Source organism: Lutra lutra, chromosome 6 (assembly GCF_902655055.1).
Source record: "Lutra lutra chromosome 6, mLutLut1.2, whole genome shotgun sequence".
Taxonomy (NCBI): Eukaryota; Metazoa; Chordata; class Mammalia; order Carnivora; family Mustelidae; genus Lutra; species Lutra lutra.
In genome coordinates this window covers 3742035-3758051 of record NC_062283.1, presented here as the reverse complement: position 1 = coordinate 3758051, position 16017 = coordinate 3742035, and the positions used below count along the sequence as shown (strand labels likewise).

At 41.4% G+C, this 16017-nt stretch overlaps 1 long non-coding RNA gene across 1 annotated transcript; it reads left to right on the top strand.

Moving 5' to 3' along the window:
- The first annotated feature begins 750 nt into the window (after positions 1 to 750).
- On the top strand, positions 751 to 13492 carry LOC125102638 (uncharacterized). The gene is made up of 4 exons (XR_007128163.1): positions 751 to 831; positions 1896 to 2018; positions 7250 to 7303; positions 12656 to 13492. It is a non-coding gene; the product is annotated as an uncharacterized LOC125102638 (long non-coding RNA).
- Positions 13493 to 16017: the final 2525 nt, after the last annotated feature.

Sequence of the window (16017 nt, the reverse complement as noted above, 5' to 3'; positions counted from 1 at the left end):
GGGTTAAGGGATCTGTCAGCCACTTCCCCAGTTGGTTGTGAGACAAAAAACTGTGGGCAGAGCTTATATTTCAAAACAAGTAAGTGAGACCATCCCCACTAAGAAAGATCCGAGACTTCTGACCTTGCTAAAAGGGGTGGGGCAGGAGCCTCTGTCCTGGATCCTGCCCCCTGGGACATCCAAGAGCTCCAGAACTGGTCTTTGAGGACCAGATGACGCCTACATTTTTGAGCCAGACTCAGGATTTTCTCAAATAGAAGAAAGGGCTTCCACCAGCACCTGTGGGATGACCAGATTGAGGTCCATTCTTCAGAGTTTTAACCCCATGTACCAAAGAAGCCCATGGGCAGAGGGCAGGCAAAAGTGCCCTGACTGCCCACCATCTTGCAGGCTGGAAACTCCCTCTGGGACCCCAAACACCCCTATGGATTTATGACTGAAATGTTTGGGGTGGAAGGAATGCTCCAAATGCTGGAGAATAAAGCTTATTCTGGGGGTTGTTCTTTTTTCTTTTTTTTAAGATTTTATTTATTTATTTACAGAGAGCAAGCATAAGTAGGGGGAGCAGCAGGCAGAAGGAGAGGGGGAAGCAGACTCCCTGCAGAGCAAGGAGCCGGATGTGGACTCGATCTCAGGACCCCAGGATCATGATCTGAGCCGAAGGCAGTCACTTAACTGACTAAGCCCCTCCCCAAGCGTCCCTGGGGTCTGTTCTTTAGCATGGATATAACAGGAACATCTAATTATTACACGGAAATGAAGACTGGCCTTTCCTGTGTCCTCAAGGGAACCGCAAGCCTGCACCCCTAACAGCTGAGCCTTCAAGCAAATGTGCGTTGAATGTTTTTATATTAAAGGAAATAAACCTTTTAGTTAAAAATCAATAATACATTGATGTCAGTTTCTTAGTTTTGACAAATGCTCCCTGGTAATGTAAGATGGCAACAATGAGGGGAAATGGGTAGGAGGTTATATGCAAACTCTCCTCTTCTTGCCATTTTATTTTTATTTTATTTTATTTTAAGATTTTATTTATTTGACAGAGAGAGAGAAATCACAAGTAGGCAGAGAGGCAGGCGGGGGTGGGGGAAGCAGGTTCCCTGCTGAGCAGACAGTCCAATTAGGGGCTGGATCCCAGGACCCTGAGATCATGACCTGAGCGGAAGGCAGCGGCTTAACCCACTGAGCCACCCAGGCGCCCTTCTTCTTGCCATTTTAAACCTGACATTATTTTAATAATTATTTAACAATTTAACAATCATTTTAATAATAAGTTTTAAAATAAAACTTATTAAATGTAAATAAATACAACAAAGCCACCTGCTGGAAACTGCAGGGGAGGCTGGGGTGGTGTTAGGGGTGGGGTTGGGGCGAGCACAAGTGGGTGGTTCTCAGACTCTACCTTCCTTTAGGTTCTGGCCTTTCTGGCAGAATTTCAGCTTCCATGACTCGGAGATTTTCTCCTTTCAGCATCCCTGAGGATGGTGTCTTAGCACTGGCTTTCCCTTCCTGCGGGGTGAAATTTTTTTTATGTAACCTCTACTTAATCCTTTGCGTCAACCCATCGGAGCCACGGTCACCCCCCAGCCCCGTCCTTATTGCCATCAAGTTACAGCCATAAGACTGAAAGGGTGGAAATGAATTAGCCTACCTCTAAGAATTGGCTTGAAATGTACTTCCTCTCTATTTACATTCTTTGCATATATAGCTACTCTGAGCGTCACACAAGGCACTGTGGTGAGGATGAGAAAGAACAAAAAATTGGGTGGCTCGTCAGCTCTACCTGGAACCCTTCATAAGGGAAGTTTATTTTAGAGTGTTAAAATACGTTCCACTACGCTTATTTTAAGAGGTAACTACTAAGAGGGACAATTAAAAAAAAATTTTTTTTACAGGGAATGTTGGGCCCTTTCCAAACTCCCACTTAAAAGAATATGAGGGAAGTAGGGGGATGTGTTCTCTTTGTGCGAAACTCTGAATGGACGCATTGTGGGAGGCCAGAGGAAAACTTAATTTGGGTAAGATTCTAATTGTCTTCTTCCTTATCATGCTGGAGAAGCTGACAACCTATATTTTACCGCTCAAAAAAAAAAAAAAAAAAAAAAAGTAGAAGGCTTACCTTGTTCCCAGTGCAGAATTTGGGAGAGGCTGAGAGAGCAAGTGGGATGAAATGTTTCCTTTTGGTTTTCTTCTCTTTGAAAGCCATTAACCTGTCATTTATTCGGAATCACGGGACGTGGCATGCAGCATCCCAGGAACACAAAAACGGATCTTTTATTGATCCGAATTATCTGTCCCAGGTGCAAGGCATAGCCCCCGCGTCAGCAATCTGCTGTGTAGAATGGTGACAGATGTTAGAGGCACTGGTTCTCAATGCGGGTGATTTCGCAGTGTCCGGAGGCCATTTCAGTGGTCCCAGCGCTGAGTGGGGGCTGGTGAGGGCGGGTGGGGAGTGACAGCCCTGGTGTCTAGTGTGTGGAAGCCAGGGACTCTGCTAAACATCCCGAGATGCACAGGAGAGCCCAGCAACAAGGAGCATCCAACAAGAAGCATCCAACCCAAATGCCAGTCACCCCAAGGACTCAAGAGCAACTCTCTGCAGTTCATTCAAGGTTGAGGAAACAGTGGAGTGTATTTGGAGGGTAATGACTTGTGCTCTGTGTATTATACATCAGATGCCCCAGAAGAGCAAAGAAGGAGAGATCACACTCACTTGGGGTAATCTGAGAAGATTTCAACAAGCTTTTAAGTGGGCTTTTCTGCGGTCCAGTCTTCCTCATTTTTTCTGAGTCTTACAGATCATCCAGAGTCTCTAAATATTTCTATATTTCAGTCAATAAGTAGCTGCTGAAAATCCTTTCTTGGCCACATAACTCAACATCTCTGTGTCTCCATCTTTCTCTGCTGGAAGGGAATTTAGAAGACCTAAGTTCCCTCCTGGCTTCTGACAGTTCTCACTCTAAATGTCTATCTAGTGGCCCTCTACGCCCCAAAACACGCTTCTCAGCCTTCTGGGCTGAATGCTTTCCCAAAAATATCTGTCTCTTCCAACATGCACGTAAATGCAAAAACTTGCTTATAACCTCAGGGGCTCTGGGGACTCCCCGAAGCCCTTCTCTGGACCCCTCTAAGGGCACATGGATCCCAGATTGGATATTTCTGCCCCAAAGTTGGCTGAGCAACAAAATCTTTTGCTGGGGCTCCCTGATCCCCTGGAACCTGACCCAGCTGTGTTTTCAAAATTAACAAGCTCTTTCTCTCTCGCATGATGCTCTCATCTGACTCTTGTTCTTTCTGTCATGGAATTTTGTTTTATTTTGCTCCTGCTGCTTCACCCAAATTTGTTAATCTCATGGCCTTGCCAAAATCCACCTGGCAGAGCAATTTCTTGGATCCGCCAGCATGGGCTATCTATCACAACTTTCTCTGGGTATTAGAGAGTGTTTCTGGTACGTTCCCTTCAGCTAAGGGAACTGACAGTGAGTGTGTCCTTGAAGTCCTTAGGGAGAAGATCCCAGCTGGAAGGAGCTTAGGAAAGACCGCTTAGGGAAGTCTGCTATAAGCCAGCAGGGTGCACAAGAAATGGCCTGACTCTCCCCAGAAGAGAGGAGCCAAGAATTGCTTTGCCACCATGAACGTGGCCAGAAGACCCCAGGTCTATGCAGCTCAATAAGGTCACTGCGTGTGCTACTCAGCTCTTGAAATGTGGCCAGTCCAAATCGAGATGTGCCACCAGTGGAAAATACCACCAGATTCTGAATACTTAACATGAACAAGGAATATAAGTATTTCATTCATGATTTTTATATTGATTACATGTGGCAGTGAGAATATTTGGGATGTGCTGGGGTGAATAAATTATATTATTGATGTTAATTTCATCCATTTCTTCTTACTTTTTCCACGTGGCGACTGAGAAGTTTCATAGTACGCTTGTTCCTCAGGTTTAGGCCTGCACTGTATTTCTGTCAGACTGTGAAGCTTTAGAGTCTCATGGAGTAGGGCGCCTGGGTGGCTCAGTGGGTTAAAGCCTCTGCCTTTGGCTTTAAGTGAGGAAGTGAGGAAATTCTCAAAGAATGATGGGGATGTATCAAAAAAGGACACTAGAGTCAGTTTAAGTGGAGTTTAACCGGTGAAATCTGGGATAATTTGATCTTCAAAATAAATGATAGTAACAAATGTAACCCACTGAATAAACTAGCAATCCATGAGTCCACACTGCTATAAATAAATATATAAGAATAAAAGGTGGGGCACCTGGGTGGCTCAGTGGTTAAAGCCTTTGCCTTCTGCTCAGGTCATGATCTCAGGGTCTTGGGATCGAGCCCCACATCGGGCTCTCTGCTCAGCAGGGAGCCTGCTTCTTCCTCTCTCTCTCTCTGCCTGCCTCTCTGCCTACTTGTAATCTCTGTCAAATAAATAAATAAAATCTTAAAAAACAAAAGAAAAACAAAACAACTCATGGAGTAGCCCCTGAGGGCTGGTGTTAACCTCTGTGCAGATTCCTTTTCTATCAAATGTATGAGACCTACTGAAGGGCTGCACCTCCTACTGAAGAACCAGCCCAGATAGCTGGAACTTTCTTAGATGAGGCCAAAGCTCTAAGACCTGGAATATACTTTTAATTTAAATTTTTTTTTAATTTTTAAAGATCTTATTTATCCATTTGAGTGAGAGAGCACAAGCAGGGGGAGGGGCAGAGGGAGTGGGACAAGCAGACTCCCCACTGAGTGGTGAGCCCAACATGGGGCTCAATCCCAGGACTCTGGGATCACGACCTGAGCCAAAGTCAGATGCTTAACCAATGGAACCACCCAGGCACTCATGGAACATACTTTTTTTTTTTTTTTTTTTTTAAAGATTTTATTTGTTTATCTGACAGAGAGAAATCACAAGTAGGCAGAGAGGCAGGCAGAGAGAGAGGAGGAAGCAGGCTCCCTGCTGAGCAAAGAGCCCGACGTGGGGCTCGATCCCAGGACCCTGAGACCATGACCTGAGCCAAAGGCAGCAGCTTAACCCACTGAGCCACCCAGGCACCCCAGAACATACTTTTAATTGGTTACTACATGGTCTTGTCATGAGCGCTATACATGGAATATTTGTGTCCCACCAAAATCCATATGTTGAAGCCTAATGCCCAATGTGAAGGTATTAGGAGGTTAGGCCTCCGGGAAGTCCTGAGGTCCTGAGGTGCGCTCACCAAAGGCATTAGTACTCTTGTAAAGCAGAGCCCATAGAACACCCTAGCCTCTTCCACCATGCGAAGAGATAGCAAAAAGACAGTTGTCTACAGGAAGTAGGCTCTCACCGACACTCAATCTGCCAGTGCCTTGATTTTGGACTTCCCAGCCTCTGGAACAATGAGAAATAAATTTCTGTTTTCTATAAGCCACTCTGATTATAGTATTTTCGTTATGGCGACCCAAATAGACTAAAACAATGGGAATTACCAGTGCTTATGCTGTGACCATAAACCCTGTGATGTTGGTGACTGAGTAACAATCACTGGTGACATTCAAATACATTTTTATTGTCAGCCGAGGTAGACCCCAGCAACTCTCTCTCAGTGGTCGAATATATAGGCTGAGACTGGGATTTTCAGCCCAGGATGAAACTGGTCCCTTTGGTGATGCCTGAATTTTCCCTACTGATTTGCATACAAGGAATATCCTGACACATAATGGGCAGAAGCCCAAATATTTTGCAGGGAAATACCTTGAGGCTATGTAAATATCAATTTTTTTTTTTTTACCTACTAATTTTAGCATTCATTAATGTTTCTTGGCTCAATTCGTTATTTCTTCCATGTTTGCCAAATAGGGCTTTTCCAATTCCAACATTCCTTCTGTTCATTATTTGGGATTCTGCTATAAGAAAAACCTTTTATTATTATTAAGATTTTTATTTATTTGACAGACAGATCACAAGTAGGCAGAGAAGCAGGCAGAGGGAGAGAGGAGGAAGCAGGCTCCCTGCTGAGCAGAGAGCCCGATGTGGGGCTCGATCCCAGGACCCTGGGATCATGACCTGAGCAGAAGGCAGAGGCTTTAGCCACTGAGCCACCCAGGCGCCCCACCTTTTATTCTTATATATTTATTTATAGCAGTGTGGACTCATGGATTGCTAGTTTATTCAGTGGATTACATTTGTTACTATCATTTATTTTGAAGATCAAATTATCCCAGATTTCACCGGTTAAACTCCACTTAAACTGACTCTAGTGTCCTTTTTTGATGCATCCCCATCATTCTTTGAGAATTTCCTCACTTCCTGGCACAAGAGGTCTTGTACTTTCCCTGCCATAGCCATGGACTCAGCCATTCCTGTATAAAGCTCTGGTTCATCTTTGTGAAGACTGGTATTTAAATACCAAGATGTGAGCCCTGGGTGTGCTCATGACTGTTGGGGTGTTGCTGCTGCTCCTAGGCCCTCTCCATAGACAAAGACAAGGAGTACATGTACCTGCATAATACAGGAATGCATATTTTTATTTGTATATCTAGAAGCCCAAATATATTTCTTTTTTTTTTTTTAAGATTTTATTTATTTATTTGGCAGACAGAGATCACAAGTAGGCAGAGAGGCAGGAAGAGAGAGACGGAGAAGCAGGCTCCCTGCTGAGCAGAGAGCCCAATGCGGGCTTGATCCCAGGACCCTGGGATCATGACCTGAGCCGAAGGCAGAAACTTTAACCCACTGAGCCACCCAGGCACCCTAGAAGCCCAAATATATTTTGAAAACCTTAGGTTTACACTGCAATCCTAATCCCACATCACAGATTGGTTCTAGTTTTTTCCTTTTTCATATTGGTAACTCCTTTCTCCCATAGTGAGAAACTTGGTTCCCATTATCCTCAATATATTCACTCATTGGCGTATCACCACTACCTACCCAATGCACTACTAATCTTGCACTGGTGCTACCACTGCACCCCCCAATCCCATGTGAGCAAACTCCTAAACCTACTTGGGTGCCAAAAACCTACACAAGGCCATGGCCTCGCCCCCCTGTGTGGGTGCTCTCCTTACTCTTCATTGGCTCTGATATCCCACACTGGGTTGCTGCTGACACCACTGCCCAGACAGGGATGTTTTCCTCCCTCCACCCCTGCACAAAGGCCTACTTTATTCTGCACTTGTAATGACTTAGGACTGCATTCAGGAAGTCAGGCAGGCAGGCTGTCATGAACCAATTAAAATATCTTTGAGACAACTTGGAGCATAAGCAAACATGTTTTATACTTTTTTAGGACAGCCCAAATGGTTCTTCAGAATCTCATCCTGTCTATCTATAGAAGAGTCAGGTAAGTATCTTAGGTGAGTTGCTTCATAAGATGGTGCTTGCTCTTGGTGTACAAAGATACACTTCTAATTTGTAAGAGGAGGCCTTCATTGAGAGCATCACTAAAGTAGAATACTCATTTTCAGTGATATATGGCCTTATAAAAAGAGATCTCTGTTTATTGAAGTCAACAGGATATTTAGTACCTAAGGTAGTTTTTTTTTTTCTTCAATGACATATCCTAAAACGACCTATGAGTTCAAATCAAAGTTGGAATGGATGAATCATGTTAAGAAGTCCTATAATATTGTAGAGGGGCATTTGGGTAGTAAGTATCCTTTCTCCAGAATGAACTGCAATGTGAGGGAACACTATCTCTAATAGAAAAACATTGTGGAGGTGCCTGGGTGGCTCAGCCAGTTAAGAATCTGCCTTTGGGGGCACGTGGGTGGCTCAGTCATTGGGCATGTGCCTTCGGCTTGGGTTGTGGTACCAGGGTCCTGGGATCAAGCCCTGAGTTGGACTCCCTGCTCCACAGGGGGCCTGCTTCTCCCTTTCCCATTCCCCCTGCTTGTGTTCCCTCTCTAGCTGTGTCTCTCTGTGTCAAATAAATAAAATCTTTAAAAAAAAAAAAGAATCTGCCTTTGGCTCAAGTCATGATCTTAGGGTCCTGGGATTGAGTCCTGCATTGGGCTCCCTGCCCAGTGGGGAGTCTGCTTTTCCCTCTCCCTCGGCCACTCCCCTTGCTTGTGCTCTCTCTCCTCAAATAAATAATTTTTAAAAATAAAATTAAAATAAAAAAATGGGATCCTACTGTAAGGGCCTGGTTGATCAGAGGGAGCCATTTTGTTGCAGTAAACTTAGATTGACCCTATACAGTGAACTTAGATTGACCCTGCCCCTCCCAGAGGGACTTACTTGCAAAGCCTAGATACAAGGGCGGGTCAGGCCAGGTGAAGACATCCAATTAGAGGGGTGCACATATATTTACTGAGGTGACTTTAAATCCCATTGGCCACCTGTGTGGGGGGCGGGGCTCAACCACCCCTATAAAGGTTAGTTTGCGAGGCTGAAGCTAAGAAGAAGAAGGAGAGCCATCGGGAGGAGTAGGAGAGCCATTGGAGAAGTAGGAGAGTTGTCAGAGCCGTCAGAGCTCTTGTAAGAGCCGTCAGAGCTGTCAGAGCCGCCAGCAGCCCCGCCACCCTGAGCTGCAGCCTCATGGAGGGGCCTTGCGGGAGCAGCGTCATTCTGGGGAGCAGCTTCATTCCGGGAGCAGCTTCCTCGACGTGAGGCCTCCTCGGTGAGCGGCCTAGTCAGGAGCAGCCTTGCCCAGGGAGTGGCCTCGCCGGAGCAGCCCCTGTCTGGGGAGCAGCCTTGTCCAGAGCCGCCACGTTGGGAGCGGCCTTGCCGGGGTCGTCTTCACCTTTTCGTAAGAGACAGCCCTGACTGGTCAGTTTGATTCTTGATGCTTGGCGCGAAATAAAGCTTTGCTTGACCTTCGCTTTGTATCAGTCTCGCTCCTTTGATCACGGACCCCAACACTGCTATACACACCATTAATGCCTTGAGTTTTTCTCGATAATACATGTCATAAACATTGTCCCGTGATACTAGATACTCTATGACCTCATACTTTTAGTGGCTAGGTAATATTTTGTTGTATAGATGCACCATAATTTAATTATTCACTTTTCTGGTTTTGGGTACTTTCATGGTTTCACATCTGGGCTGTTAGAAATGATGTCATAATCAACATTTGTGAGTAAGTCTTTGCTCACATCTATGATTATTTCTTAAGCATAAACTTTTACAAGTGGAATTTGAGTCTCTGGAGCAAATAGTGTTGTACAAAATTGTGTTACTCTCATGACTTTAATTATATGTAAATCAGTAGGATATGCAGAAAGGGATAATATACTTTCCCAAAGTATGTGACAATTGTTTATCAATATAAGTAATATACACTATATAGCATTTTGGTTGGACTCTGTGCTTAATAATCTCTGGGAAAGTCAAAGAACAAACTTCTCTCCCAATAGTCTCAAAAAAGTAGGATTGCTAGTTTGAGCCTAGTTCCAAGGACTTCCCTTGGCTTTTGTGGTAAGAAAGAAATTGTTGCCTCATATCACACTGGCAGCACAAATAGTGAAATATTTATTTTGGAATATGTGCTTTCTATCTGGATAGGATTTGGAATTTTAAAATCTTTTCAAAAATATTTCAGAACCACAAAATACAATAAGCTTTGAATTAAGTATTGAGATTTTCTCTTCCCTACTGTTTGATCAATTTTCTAAGAGAAAAAAAAAAGTGCTACACAGAATACAATTAAATCTTAGTCCTAAATAATTTTTTGTGTGCTATTGCCTGGAACGCAGAGAGTGGATCAGATGTCCTCCTGAGTTTGTTTCAGCTCAGCAATTCCAAATTTATATTCAATGAGCTTTAACTTAGAGAACTTATCACCCACTGCTCAACCAAGCCCTTTCCTCTTTACCACACATTTTCTTTGTGCTTTAATTTTCCTTTTATAGTCGCAGAAGGCGTCTGCCAACCCTCCATTGTTGTAATTATGGCAGTGTTTTTACATGAATATTACTTTAGCAATGAAGGAGACAAAGGAGTGCAATGCCAAGTTCAGTAATGCTTCTAGTCATAAGCATAGAATATTCTTAGAGTATTAACAAAAAGTTTAAAGTCTTGTTTTAAAATCTGATGTAATATGATTATGCTTGAGAGTAGAAGAAAATTCTCAAATGCTTAAAGCCTTAATGTGCAAAGGAAATACAATGCTTTTTTTTTTTCTTCTTTTTTTACATAAAATCTTCTACAGAAAGATGGGGGAAAAAAGCAAAACCCCATCACAATGTTATATATTATTTACCCTCTCTAATTCACTGAATTATAGTTTTATAATTTAATAAAATTCTTGTCTCTATGAGTCTATTGCTCTAACATGCTATATAAATGATTCATGCTTATTGGCCTAATTCAGCTTTTGTTGCTGCTGGTTGGGGTGTGTGTGTGTGTACACCTATGTTGAGCAGTATAATGGTTACCCATTGTTTGATCCTCAATATTTATGCCTGACTTAACCTTTTCCAATAGTCCCCATTTCCACTTGGAGATCCACTGCTACTCTACCCCCAACTATCCCACTTCAGGGATGGAACAAATGGCACCTGCTTTAAGGCAAAGAAGACCTTCCATTGCACTGACCACAGTGCTTAGGTCAGAGCTGAGCCTGTGGTCCAAGCCAACAATGAATTTCAGGACTTTTGATGGCACTTCTGGGACACATTTCTTCCCCCCCCCCCCCCCCCCCGCATGGAATGTAAAGTTAGAACTACTATTGTGACTAGGATGCTGACCTCAGACCGAATCTAACATCCAAATAAGTAAACACAGAAAATTAAAGAGAAATTTATTCCTGATTGATCCACATCTGGAAAAATAAGTTCCCTTTGTTGTGTAATGTGGTTTGATTTAAGCTGTGTTACCTGCCATTGAAAGTATCATAACTGATGTGGAATCTCAGGTGTGGTTACAGGCCTGGGAAGCATGGAGGAAGCCATATGGTTCTGCCCTTCTTCAGTTCTTCTCTAGAATGTTCTTCCCTAGATCAATGCCTATTAAAGAAGAGATGAAGGGGAGGTATGGAGAGAGAAGTTAACCCAGATGTCATGGTTAATTTCATGTGACAACTTAATTGGGCTAAGGAATACCCAGGTAATGATGGTAAAACATTATTTCCGGCTGTGTCTGTGCATGTGTTTCTGGAGAAGATTATATGGAGGAGCAACCAGCAGTTTCTGGTTGCTTTTCCACTATGTTCTCTATGTCTCCTCCAGGCATGCATAATATAGCCGGTGGACCTATCCGATGAGTTCTTAATTTATTATATTCTTTTCTTCTAGAATGTCCATTTGATTCTTTTATTATCAATTCCAGTTCTAACATTCTTCATCTTTTTTATTCTTTTTATCCATTTTCATCCATTTTTAAACGTTGATTATGGTTGCTTAAAAAAATCAATGTCTGCTAACTCCAGCATGACCCTTATGTATGGGTCTACTTCTATGGTTTGTTTCTCTTGACTTTTGAGTCACATTCTTCTGCCTTTTCACGTATCTAGTAATATTTGTTGTATTCTGGACGATGTGTATAAAAGAATCATAGACGCTCCAGAGGACATCTTCCTCCAGAGTTTCCCTTTTCTTCAGTAGATTGGGCAAGAGGTTGATGATCTCAATCCAGCCAGGGATTGAGCTGGGCTAGACCTCATTGTAAGTTCACTAAACTAGATCTGCTCTGGTTCATCCTTATTTCTTGGACATGGTCCTCCAAGGCTTTTAATTGAGAACCTGGCATTCTTCGTCTCCTTAGCCCAAGAGGATGCATTTTCCTCTGTTCTTTGAGGATTCTGAGCTGTTAACCTCCTTCTATTTAGCGTCCCACTCTATACACTCAAATATGGCAGCTGCCTTGAGGGGAGACGAGCTACATATTTGAGACAGACTTCCTCCTTCTAGCAGGAGTTTGCCTCCTCAGTATTGCAGAATGCAGGCTCTCAGCTGTCTTTATATAACCCAGAACTACCACATGTCTCCTGGTAAAACCAGCCACATTTGCAGTTCCTCAAATTTCCAGTCTGTCATGTCAGCCATGCACAAAACTTCACTTATTTCTCTTTCCTCCAATGGAGTCCCACTGTATAGGCTTAGCATGATCCTTCCTCTGTGCCGAGACTCAGCAACTGCTGTAATTCATCCAGTTTTTCTGATTGCTGGCAGGAGCATTGTGTGGCGGTGACCTATTTTATTCTACTCAAAAGTGGAAGGCCACTTGTGGGTAACCTCTTAATCAAACTAGCATTTAGTGTGGTGGCTCAAGGAGTGGTCTCAAAATTCTACCCTTCTAGCTTTTTGACCATGGAAAATTCACTCAACATCTCTTAGGGAGAACAATGGCTACTTCTTTGAGTTCTTATATGGAGAACTTTCAAGGTATAAAGTGTTTTAAAGGCAATCTCTTTTTTATTCATTTCTTTATTCATTCAAAGATATTCCTTGAATATTTAATATATTCCAGACACTTTGCTAGAAGCTGGGGTGGGGATGAATGAATAAGACTTGGAGGCATGATCTCACAATTCTAGTGGGGAAGAAGAATAGTAATTCAATAAGAGAAATATATTGTACAATTATGACATTAGTATAAGATAAATTGGCACAGAGAAAGGAATTCCACTGATGGGGTAGGTAAGTTATGGAAGATTTCTCAGAGGAAGTGAGTGACTTACAAGTGAAAGTTAACCAATTACTGTAGAGACTACCAGTTGTCCGCCTGAATCCATTCTCCATCTGTTCCACAGAAGAGAGTCATTGTTGCACAAAGAGGTGCATATCTGGAGAACACAATCTCAGCTGCCTTTGAACCTATGTATGTGTTGAATTTCTGTGTCAAAGTCCTCACTGAGATGAAAATAAGTAATAACTGTCATGTGTGCCTCATGGCCTTAAAACCTTGCATATACTATGGCCCATACTTTCTCGCTCTGAGAGCCAGAGTGTAGGCATTCCTACACCCAACTTAGCCACTCAGACAAGGACAGCAACTTAGGAGATGGCTAAGCAACAGGATATAAGGAGTCCAGATCCTTGAATGATAACATGAAACCTACCCATCCCACTAACTTGGACTGCTCACTTCAAAACTCTCACATAAGGGGAAAAGGATTTGTTTTCTTTAAGCCATTCTACTTTGGAAACTTTTTGTTACTCTATCTTAGCTGTACCATACCCAATTGCCCTGAAGAAACACATCTAAAAACCAAGAAGAAAACCATAAGCCAAATAGAAAGTGGGCAAAAGTCATGAATAGGCAATTTATGAAGGAAGAAATGTAGATGGCCAATAAACACATGGAAACATTCAAACTTACCAGCAATTAAGAAACTACAGATAATATTATAACAAGGTATCTAATTGCTTATCAACTGAATTCACTATATATAATGTATATGATTATATATGCAATGTATATAATGTACTTATATCTTAGCAATTCACTTTCTGGCATTCATTTTAAGGAATTATTGTTCAGAATATGGGAATTCATTTAGAGTTGTTAGGTAATAATTTATATAAATCAGAATTGAAAGGAATTTATGCTTAATATCAGGTTATTGAATTAAATAAATCTGGGTAGAAATAATATTCTGTCATTTAAAATAATTAGTGGAGGGGCCCCTGGGTGGCTCAGTCAGTTAAGTGGCTGCCTTCTGCTCAAGTCATGAGCAGGGAGCCTGCTTCTTCTTTCCCTCTGCTGCTCCCCCTGCCTCTGCTCTTTCTGTCTCTCAAGTAAATAAATAAAATCTTAAAAAAAAAAAATTAGTCAAGGCCCAAGAGGTTGCACTTGAAGTGAGAGTTACTGTCTGACCAGGCAGTCATGAGTGAATAACAGGATTGTAGACCCAGGTCCTGGGAGCAGGACATTTTAAATGATCAAGCTTAGCACAGGAATCACAGAAAGTTTCTCATCCTTTTCCAAATCCTTATTAGAAGGGGAAAAAAGCCTCTAGAAACTATAGCTATGACCTGGCAAATAAAGAAAATTACGTGATTTAAGATTATCCCCCTGGCTGGAAAATTATTCAATGATAGTTGAATATGTTTGCTTAAGTCCAGTGGTTCTGATTTAAGACAGATAAATGCCCATAATGAAAATACAGTGAGTATTTTTCTCAAGCTTCTTGGAATCATGAAATGACACAAGTTCTCTTCAATGGGAATTTTCCTTTTAAATGTGGCTTTAACTTCTGGGGGAAGAGAAGTGTCAGTGCACGTCTAATCTTCTTGGAGTTGTGTTGGGTTGTCTTCTAATGCTCACCAATAATTTATAGAAAGAAAAAGAATACATCCGACTTGGCTACTGTATTAATCGTTGCCTCTTATAAAGTCGTTCCTCAAAATTCACTTTGAAGAATATGTAATAATTGATTTCAACTGACTTCAAGTAATCATTTAAAAAAGGTCAAACCTATCAGCCAAAACAGAAACTGAATGTGATGGGAATGTTAAGATTTCAAAACAACTCAAAGGACTGTGGGAATGGGAAAAGGTCACCTTACTCTGTTCCAGAACATACTGGTAATATGGCTAAGTATGTAAATGCATACTTAGTTGCACAGAGAGGCTGTGCCTATTAAGGAATGTTTGATTATCCAAAATATCTTAAAATACATGGTTTTCAGAAAGACATGTATTCTGAAAACTATGAATCATGGAAGGAATCAAAACCTTTTTTTTTTTAAGCTGTATAATTGAAGCCACCAATGAAGGGTAAACTATTTCACAGCAAAGTTGAGAAACATATGAAAGAAACATTTTCAAGAAGTTGGTAGAGCATGTAACTCTTGATCGTGGGTAGTGAGCTTGGGCCCCATATGGGTATAGAGGTTACTTAAAAAACAAAACAATGAAGCTTTAAAAACAGATAAATAAGTAAATAAAGCAAATCTTCATATGGCACAGAATATAACTGATAGTTCAATGAAGAAAAATGAATGACATTTATTACCAGAAATGATAGAAAGCAATCACTATTAATTTGTGGTTGTATTTTATAAGAAAACATTTAAATGTATGTAGCTACTTTCTTATGTTGAAAAGTGTTGAAAATGTTTTTAATAAAAAAATCAATATTAATATATTGTTCATACTGAGACACTGGGTAAGGAAAATATCCTAATTATTAATATGTTGTGATACCAATAACCATTAAAAAATAACAACCATCATGCTTTTGAGAAGATGAAATAGATTTATGAAATCAAGGTTTTATCTTCATATAGAATGTTGTTGTTGAAACTAGTATCACAGAGTTTATAAAGCTCATTTTCGGTATTTCGGATATTTACCAGAATCAGCATGTCATGAATGTGTTTATCTACTTGGAAGAAAAGAAACGGATTATTACTTTGCAGATGCTTAACTTGATGTTTATGGAATTAGCTAATTTATACTCACTTTTTTTTTTTTACTGTGTGTGGATTTCTAATATCTTTAGTGCTATGCAATTTAAATTTATTTGAATAAATTCACTATTTTTAACTTCTGCTTAAAAAAAAAAACTTGTGGAAGTACATTTATCTACAGTAGATCTATGTGTGAATCCACCTGTGATGTGATTATGGGAAATTTTATATTCTTCCTTTTGCTTATCTGTGTTGTCTGCAATAAACATGTATGTTTTACACAATAAACATGTAAGCGAATGTATGTAACTTTTGAAAGGCAATAAAAATCGGAAAGAAAGAAGGATAGAATGAAGGATGAAGGGAAGAGGGAGGGAAGGGGGAGGGAAGAACAAGAAGGAAGGAAGGAAGGAAGGAAGGAATGAAGGAAGGAAGGAGAGCTTTTAAATGAAACTTGACCTTGCATCAGCTCAGCAAGGACTGGAGGTAACATACACGGGAATGGGATGGGAAACATACATGGTGTCCTTCGATGGTTGAGGAGCATGAGAGAGTTGGAGAAGTAGCTAAGAGTCTGAGTCTCCACCGCGTGTTTGTGCTTTAGTTTTCCATCCCATTCAATTCCACGACCTACCCTGCAGGAGTGATAGGTATTGTGTTTCTTTACAGAGGGGGAGATGAACTCCCAGAGTGGTGAGGTGACTTGCTGATCATACTGTATGAGCCAAGACCACTACCCCACTCCCAAAGCTCACCTT